General features: G+C 45.3%; 1 pseudogene; it reads right to left on the reverse strand.

Moving 5' to 3' along the window:
• Nucleotides 1–1506: 1506 nt before the first annotated feature.
• LOC147823049 (U2 spliceosomal RNA) lies at nucleotides 1507–1681 on the reverse strand (annotated as a pseudogene).
• Between the last annotated feature and the right edge of the window lie 7654 nt (nucleotides 1682–9335).

Genomic DNA, 9335 nt, shown 5'->3' on the forward strand with positions numbered 1-9335 from the left:
CACTTCTGTGGTTGACCCTTGTAATTTTAAAACCACTAGTTAAATCGACAACTTTGGAGTGGACGTGGGGGAGATTCAAACTTTAGGCAACACAAAAGAAAATAGACAAATAGATAAAACCCAATCACTTGGCCGATAGCCTCTAATCAATGCTTGCATAATTGAGAAAGCATGTTAAGTGGTTAATTTCTTGCAAACTCAAAATCCCTACTCTTTGGCTAAAGGATTTACGTAAGGACAAACCTAAGATGTGGTGCATTAATTTTCTTGTTTGGGGAGGGGGCAGGAGTTTCCTTAGGCTTCGTACTCTATGCCTGCATTTCCCAAAGTGTGGGCTTTTGGGGGGCTGGGCATCTCCAGAGTGCCTTGTGAGGTTGGGGCAGAGGTACATATATGTACACCTTATTCTGTACTTTTTACTTTTTTGCACGGTATATCTTATTAGACTGGTTTTGAAGAGCCATACTTGGTGGTATCTAAAAGCCATTCTCTTATTGAATTTGATGCCTTATAGACCATTATTACACAGGGAAGACCTGTGACTTTCAAGCAAATTTCTATTTCATTTTATTTTTTACTTTTAAATTTTTGTCTCTTGCTTGCAACTTTGAGTAGACTATTATCAGGGCTTACATGGTTAATAACAGCAAACTAAAGCAAATAATCACCTTCTAGTACTTCTTTCAGCATATTCTAATTTTTTAATGGAGAAAATGCATTCTTAAATTAAATATGCATAATAAGGAATACTAATAATAAGAATAAAGTGGAATATGTGAGAATGAATCTAGTGTTGTAAGCAAAATGCATTTGATTTTCTGAGGATAAAAGCCAGCTTGAATCAGTAAGAATCACTGCAAAAAAGAAAAGCCTCATAATGTTCATAAATTGTCCATAATTGTATGGATTTTAAATATAAAAGTTGGCAGTGGCAAAAGCTAAAAGCCATTAGGAGAGATACTATTGTGCAATACACCAGGAGCAGCAAGTCACAATCTTATGAAAAAAAAAAATCCTAGCTAGAGTTTTCTAAAATTTTGATAACTATACTTGAGATTTGTCTTGATGTTTACTACAATGCATGCATTGTTCAGCATGGCATGGCCTAATGCATATAGGATTCATATTTGAAAAGAGCTACTAATTAACATGAATAGTCTTCTTCCATGAAGGTCATTTATAGCAAAGTTCTTTCTTCTTTTTTTTTTCTTTCCAGCTGAATATCACTAAAGGACTCCTCAACAAGAACCATTAGTTTAAAAGACCAGTCTGTTTTCTCCTGATATCGAGTCATAGTTTTAAAGTCTTTTTCTTCTGCCAATAAGTCATAAAAATAATACTTAAAGGCAAGAGAAAGAAGAGAAGAAGGAAGAAGGGAGAGAAAATACTCTTTCTCACATTGAGGAGTATACCACTCCTGTTGGTTCTTTAAGCTTTATTCTATCATCAGCTTCTTATTACAGTATATAAGAATTATTTTGCTGAAATTATTAAACTTTATTTCAAATGAGATTTTCTTTTTCATTTAAGTAAAACTAGTAGTAAGTTATTACAAAATATATTCTTTTAACCACTTGGCCTGTATAATAAACCTGGATTTGGACCCATTTGCCTGATGGGATGATACCTGATAAAGTATTTGATACAACACTTGATCTTAGCCAAAAGGCCGAGAAGCGATTAAAGTATTTGATACATACTGTTTGTCTTTACATTATTATAACAAATACCTGAGATAAAATCAATTCAACAAGAGGAAAGATTTACTTTGGCTCACAGTTTTGGAGGTTTCTCTCCATTACTGGCCCCATTGCCTTGGGGCCAGCACATCATGGTAAGGAGACAGCATAGCATGGTGGAGCAAATCGTACATCTCATGGTGTCATAGAAGCAGGAAAAGAGAAATGAAGGAGTCAGGCTCCCAATAGCCCCTCCAAGGTCACGCCCCCCCAATGACCTCACTTCCTCCCACTGACCCTGCCTCTTAAAGGTTCCACCACCTCCCAAGAGCACCATGAGCTAGGGACCAAGACTTTATCACATGGGCCTTTAGGGGTCATTCCAGATTCAAACTATTACACATATGTCATTTTTGCTGTCAATCTGGTTAGAAAAAGTCCCTGAGAATTGTCAGTTCTGTGCATTTTTCCATGTCTGAAGACTGTGAAAATATCAGGTGGTTATTTTTGGAATGATTAAATCAGCCCAGAAAGGATTGGCTTTAGGTAGGATCAGGCAAACATTCTCACACTGAATCTGTAATGAATATTTTTGTACAACATTTTAAGTTTTTAATAATGTAAATATTTTATAAATGGAAATGAAACAAAAGTGATCTAGTCAGCCACTCAGCCTCAGCTCTTTCACCCAAATATCTCACACTGCCAGTTACCAGTGAACGGGGACCAAATGTGGGCAGAAGGAGCCAGCCCCTCAAATAGTGCCCTTACTGTCTCCCTGGTACTCCATTGTGGAGTAAATCAACAAAAATCATTAACCAGGCAGGGTGGCACATGCCAGTAATCCCAGAACTCAGCAGGCTGAGGCAGGAGGACTGCTACCAGTTCAAGGCCAGTCTGGGTATGTGCTAGACCCTGTCTCAAAAAACACAACAGCAACAACAAATCTGCAAAAATCAAACTTGGCCCCACTGATAGATTTATAATGGTTCATTGTGTAGGAGGCACTGTTTTGTAGTCACTTATTTTAGGGTGTTCCCTGGGATTACAGTATCATAGGGTGCATCTCTGTAACATGAGGCACCAGAGCAAGTGTCCATGTGACTGTGACAGATGGAACAGTCACACCCAGAGAGAGGATGAAGAGGGTGGAGCCCTGGAATTAGGCACAGGATGGAGGGCAGAGCTGGGTCCTGGAGGGGTGAGGACAGGATTTCCGTTGTCAAGACTGGCAAAAGCTAAGCCACAAGTCAAGAACATGAAGATAGAAGTGGCTGGAACATGGGCTGGCCTAGGTGGTTTTGAGCTCACCCTTGATGCAGCAGGGATCATGCTAGGAAGGGTAAACTGAGGCCAGCAGAGGGAGGGCTGAGATCCGAAGGGACTTGGCTGGAAGGAGTCACTGGAAATCTTTCCCAGGGAGGTGCTGGCTGTGGTTCCCTGCTCCGGAACGTACTGCTCCAAACATCTCTGCTGGAGAAGTCTGATTTTATCATTAAGAAACTGGTTCCTTCAAAGCTGGGCCCTTCCCTCTCCAGATGGAAACTTGCCCCGTGCAGAAACCTGTATGGGAGGGACAGAGCACTGGGAAGGCAGAGGGGAAGGAGGGGACAATACGGGATGGGGTGGGGGGGGCTCTCCCGTGAGCAGGAGGGAGGTGTGTGCTGGGTTTTCATTTGGGAGCCCTAATTCTTCACGGTTTGCTTGGCTGTCAGAATGCCTCATGTTTTTATTTGTGCACGTACATGGTGATCATCCTCAGGAAGGAAAAATCTGATGGCGGGTCCCTCGGTGGCCTTGTTAGGAGCAGATGTTGTAATGAGGGCTGGGCTTCCCATTGTCACCCTGGAGACACTGTAAATTGCATTGAGAAACATCTCTCCTCAGCCTTCTTGTTCCACATTCAACCTGTTACAGAGACGAGAGAGGCATGAAGTTGAGATAGACAAGCCCGACCCATCCGTGGATCGCTGAGACACGGCCGTCATGCGTATGGATGACAATGGCTCACTGCTCTCCTGGGACACGAAAAATAGAGAAATCCCCACAGTGCGGGGAGAGGGAAGGAGAGGGGGAGAGATGGGGGGAGACAGACAGACAGACATCCTGGGATCACCAGTGTGGAACAGCATTGTGGAAATGGACTCAGAACAGTGGAAACATCCTGTCACCTACTGGGGGAACATACAGGAGCCATAGAAGCAGTGAGGGGGAGCCCAGGACAATGTCTTCAATGCTAGTACAGCAGGGAGCATGGGACTGTGGGTCCTGACCCAGAAAAGAAGTTTGTTGTGTGTTGGACAAGGATTTTCTGGTTCTGTTTATCAGAGCAAGGTCTCCTCACCAGCACTGCAGCCGCTCCTCGCCCTGAACTCTTCCTGCACTCTGCACTTCCCAACTTGTTCTTTGGGCTTTGCTGGACAGAACTGAAGTCTGGATGGCAGGGTGAAAATTGGATAAACAGCCACAGGGCCTCTGGGGAGATTTTTTTTTTAATGCAAACATCTGTTTCTTGAATTTGGCCATGGTGAGACCTGGGGGAAGGGGAAAGCCAGTTGAAGAAATCGGGAAGATATGACGTTATCCTTCTTTTCTGCATTGGGAGTATAAACCTGTATCCTTCCAGTGCTGCTGAGGGGGGAAACCCTTTCCAAGTTTCCTCTGATCCTGGTGTGCGCCCGATGCCAGCTCAGGTGAGACCATGTGGATGCTCTTTCTGGGACTGATGTGACCTGCTTTGAAAGAAACTCCATGTCTGCATCTAAAAATAAAGAAGAGGAGAGGGATCAGTGAATGTTTATGAAGTGCCAACTATGCCCATTGCTGGGCAATACACTAATGTGCATTAAGAAGTGTGGAAAGAATCCTTGTTCCTATGAAGCCGAGAACGTTGATAGGAAGATCATAGGGGATAAAGCACAACGGAGATGACCTATAATTTGGTACACATTGCACAGTACCTGGATGAAGGGTTGTGGAGCTTCCAATAAGAGGAGACAGGTGGGCTGTGGGGCTGGGATGGCGTCGGAAAGGAAATTTGAACTAGGCAGAACCTAGGCCAGAAGTCTTTCTCATGAGGAAAACTGCACAAGCCAGCACCCTGGGGTGCTTAGCCTGTCGCCCACTTGCTAGGGGTTCATTATGTGGGGACATTCTGTCCTCTGTCACCATGAGGAGGCGAAACTTGGAAATGGTAAGTTACGGGATGACAATGGCCAGCATGCATTTGGCACCAACTACGGGACCTGCTGGAGGCCTCTACATAGGTTATTTAAGCCTCGTAACAACTCTACTAGGTAGGTATCATTCTGCCCAGGGAGGCAGGAAGCGACTTAAGCACAGAGAAGTTGGGTAACTAGGAAGTGCCTCCCCTGGGACCAAAGCCTTGCCTCTCTAGCCTTGAAGCCCACCCTCTGTTAGACCAAATATACATCGAGAGTGCGGGTGGGAGCCAAGTGGCTCTGACCTCGAAGTAGGGGTGAGATCTCAAGCCAGGAGGCTGTGCGCAGTGAAGGGAAGGAAGTTCGGGCAGGTGTTATTCAGGTCCTCACATGCGGCCCTGGAACTCAGATCAGACCCAGGTTTCTGGGCTGGCCCTGCGTCTCTGGGGAGAGAGGCCCAAGGGTGGAGGGCAAAGCTCGGAGACACGAGGCTATCAGAGGGCCCATGTGGGGAGAGCAGTGACCTGGTGAACAGGGACCTGGTTAGATTTTCCGCAGCAGAACACCTTCCTCTCGAAGATGTCCTGTTGCCAACACCTCACCATTAATTATTCATTTCTTTGGATTTGTTTTGTTTTGTTTTGACAGACTCTTGCCGAGTGCTCCACTAACTCACAGTGATCCTCCTGCCTCAGCCTCTGGAGTTCTGGTATTCCAGGTGTGGCCACCATGCCCAGCGTGGGTTTCTTTCTGCAATAAAAACAACAAATCTTAAACTGAAAAGGGCACCTAACCCAGCTTTAAAACATGGAATTTTAACAGAGAAATTTGACTGTTCTCAAGTGAATCCCTGCTTAGATTTGCAACATTTAATATAAGGAATGTGTAGTCTGAGGAAATTCAGGCCAGAGGCCAGCAAGGTGGGGAGTCCCTCCTGCCACTTAACCTTTGCCCTGTCTTCCTCTCACCCCCCACCCCAGCCCAAGACATCACCTCTGGGCCTTTGGGCTGTAGAACTTGCAAGTAAGACAATACTTGACTAACCAATGAATTAGACAAATAAGGTTTTATTTTTCTCATAAAAATAGACACCTGAAGGTAATGGGCTTTCAGGGTTGGTTTAATGGTTTGGAGACCTCTGAGCCCATTTCTTTGTATTTCTTTTTAACTTTTTGCCTCGTGATCTAAAGAAGGCTGCTTCAGCCCCAGCCATCATAGTTTTGCTCAGGCAAAGAAGATGGAAGAGCAGTGGCATCCCTATCTGTCTTCTAAACTCAAGAAAATAAAAACTTTCTTTAAAACTTCAAGTAGGCTTCCGCTTAGGTCTTCTTGGCCTAAAATATGGCACATGGCCTCTCCAGGCTGCAAAGAACTCTGAGAAAATAAATAGGTAGTTAGCCGTACTTTCACTCCAAAGAATATTAGGGCTGCATTCTCAAGGAAGAATGTGAGTGTGGCTAATGGGTCACCAGCAGGGGAAGGCACAACCTGACCGCTCTCCTTATGTACTCCCTGGAGGAGCACATCACATTTTAAAGTTTTCATGGTAGAAGTTGCACATAAAATTAATTTATGCTAGGAAATAAATGGCTTCATTTTGATGACAGCAAGAAAGCAGGGGTTCTGTAAGCTGTTGCTGAAAGGGAGCTGAAGGAGGGAGAGCTGTACGGAAAAGGCTAGAGAAAGGTGAGGATAGAAGGACCGGCAGTTCTGAGCGAGTGGCGGTGCCTCCTCTCCTCTAGGAACTGTGTTTTCCGGAACAAGGAACAGCAAACAGCGCTTTGTCTAGAGCATGGGCAGTGCAAGGTGTTCTGCCCAGGGTGTTTTGCACAATCATCCAAGGAACTGATTTGTTGTAGCAAAACTGAACTTAATGGAGATAGGATGGAATAGAGGTGGGAGTCAGCTCAGTTAAATGTGTTCCAAACGCACACACGTGCACACACATGCATGCAGGCATGGCCATACAGATAAAAACAGTGAGGAGCCAGCTCTATCGATGCCTACCCCGAAGCTGGAGGCACCATCTCACCTGTCCTCGGGTACAGTCCTGCAGCCCTGGCAGTGGCGAGCTGGAGCGCTCAGGGACTTGTCCTGAAAGGCAGAACAGAAAGAAATGATTAATCAGGTTTCCCTTTGTATGGGTACTGTTTTGCTTCTGAAGAGATGCAAAATTAGGAGATATGCCAGATGGATAATTAATGTGATTTTAAATTTTTATAGAGAGCAAACAGAGTTGTAGCTTGGACTTTTTTTTTTTTTCTAGAAGCTACTTTAGTTCTATGCAGTTAAAAACAAATACCTTAAGCAAAGTATGGTGGTGCATGCCTGCAATCCCAGCACCCTGGAGGCTGAGGCAGGAGAATGATGCATTTGAGACCAGCCTGGGCTACATAGCAAGACCCTGTCTCAGTAAATATGGAAAGCATCTTGCTGTAGAGGATGACCATTTTCTGGGTAGAGATGCCAACCACGTTGTTAACCCTTTTCCTGTTTTCTCAGGGATGGGGTGACCAAAGGCAAGCAGAGATGAGCCACGTCCCTGTGAAGACTGCACGGAGCTTGACTGAATTGAAATCATGATCATAAAAAACAAACACTGTCGATTCCACTTCCCAGCCCTTGTTTCTCCGTCAGTAGGGATGTATGGGTTCTCACGGTTCTCCTATGAGGAGGACATCCACAGATCAAGGAACTGATTTCTTGACACAAACAAATTTGATTTTGCGTGAGCATAATAAGCAAAGTGGGTCACATCTTTGGCGACAGTCCACCTGGAGGCTATGATTGTCTAAAGACCCTGCAAGGAGACCGAGGCCCTGGGCAGTGCATTTAAACTGGGGGGTGTGATGCTTCCGTGAGCTGCTGAATCGATTCCAGACACTTCTGACCACATTCAACTTCTTAGCCAGAGTTGCACAGAATAGGTTAAAATAGAAGACAAATATAAATGTGAGTCAAATGCAGTAGGGCTATTATTCTCAAAATTTTTGCTTCAATAATGACATATGTCCTTATATAAACCATATTTTTTTTCAGCGGGACTGAGGTTGAACACAAGGCCCTTGCACTGAACTACATCCCCAGCTCTTTTTGTTTTTTAATTTTTGAGAGGAGATCTCACTGCATCACCAAATTGCCCAGACTGAGCTCAATCTTGTGAGCCTCTCAGAATGCTGAATTGCGGGAATGAGTCACCACACAGAGCTCAGTAATCTTTCTTTACGTGGCCAGAGTAAAAAGAAAAAGTTTGAAAACTGCTGCTATAGGGTCAGAAGATGAGAGAGTCCAGTGGTTACTCTTCAGCTCCCAATGGCTACTGAAAAGTGATTTTGGGGAGGGAGACTAGGAGAGGGGAGAAGCAAAAGTGAGAGAAACAGGAGGAGGAGAGGGAGGAAGAGGGGCGAGGGGGCCCAGGTCCCTGTTGGTGCACATCAGGGGCCCTCACTAATCTAACTGTGGGCGTGGCATCTCTCATTGTCACATGCTCTCCCGCATGAAGTTTAGCCGATCTTTGCCACCGTCTTCGTTCAAAAACACCATCTGAAGTTTGGACTGCATTGTGCTACATGGACCAGATCATCTGAGAGCTTGAACCTATGAGCGGAATTCGCCAGTCCCTGCGTAAGTCTGTCTGCACTCGCTCTGGCCCTCCCACGCCCCTGAGCTGTGCTCATGTTGTTTTGACACAGCACCTTATGTTTTACTTTCTTGTTGAGATGACTCCTATGTTTTGGTTCCACACTGAGTGTCTTTTCAGATATTCTTTCTGCACGGGAGGTGCTCAGTGAGTTTGTCCTGTGCCTCCCTTACCGATCCTCATGCAGAAAGCCTTTCCCAGCGCCTCCAGGAGATGGGAGTCAGCCCCACCCAGCTGTCCCACGGGCCAAGCTGTCTCCACACAGCCCCGGGGTGATCAGATGATGCCACTTCCCTCCCCTGGATACCTGCTGGCTTCTGTGACCTCTGCAAACATCCAAAACAGCTCAGCAGCCATGATCTACGGGGTCCCCTGGAGCTGGGCCTCACTTTCTGGATGCTCTGGGCCACTCCCAGTGCCTCAGCCCCATTGATTTCCTCTTGGCCTCTCTGCTTTCTCTGCCAAGATGCTGCTGTTCCACATATTGCCCTGGCTCCTTGTTATTATATGGGTATCGGTTACAATTTTCAGTTTAACTTTGATTTTGGGATTTCCCTGAACCCTGATATAAAATGATGCTTTCTATACATCTAATCACTTCCCACCATCTTTTTAAAAATAGACCTTATAGTACCTGGGTTTGAACCCATGGCCTTTTCCCTGAGCTATGTCCAAAGCCCTATGTTTTATTTTGAGACAAGTTCTCACCAAGCCACTAAGTGGCACAGGCTTGCTTTCTCCCTTATTCTGTTTCCTACTCTCCCTGGCCTGCCCCAGCACACAGTAGAAGAGAAGGAGGACTTCGCCTGAGTACTACTATCTCCTTGGCCCCAAAGAATCTCTAAACAAGTGCAT

This window comes from Heterocephalus glaber, unplaced genomic scaffold (genome assembly GCF_053883595.1).
Source record: "Heterocephalus glaber isolate CG9 unplaced genomic scaffold, H.glaber_assembly_v1.0 deba00001600, whole genome shotgun sequence".
In the NCBI taxonomy this organism is placed as follows: domain Eukaryota; kingdom Metazoa; phylum Chordata; class Mammalia; order Rodentia; family Bathyergidae; genus Heterocephalus; species Heterocephalus glaber.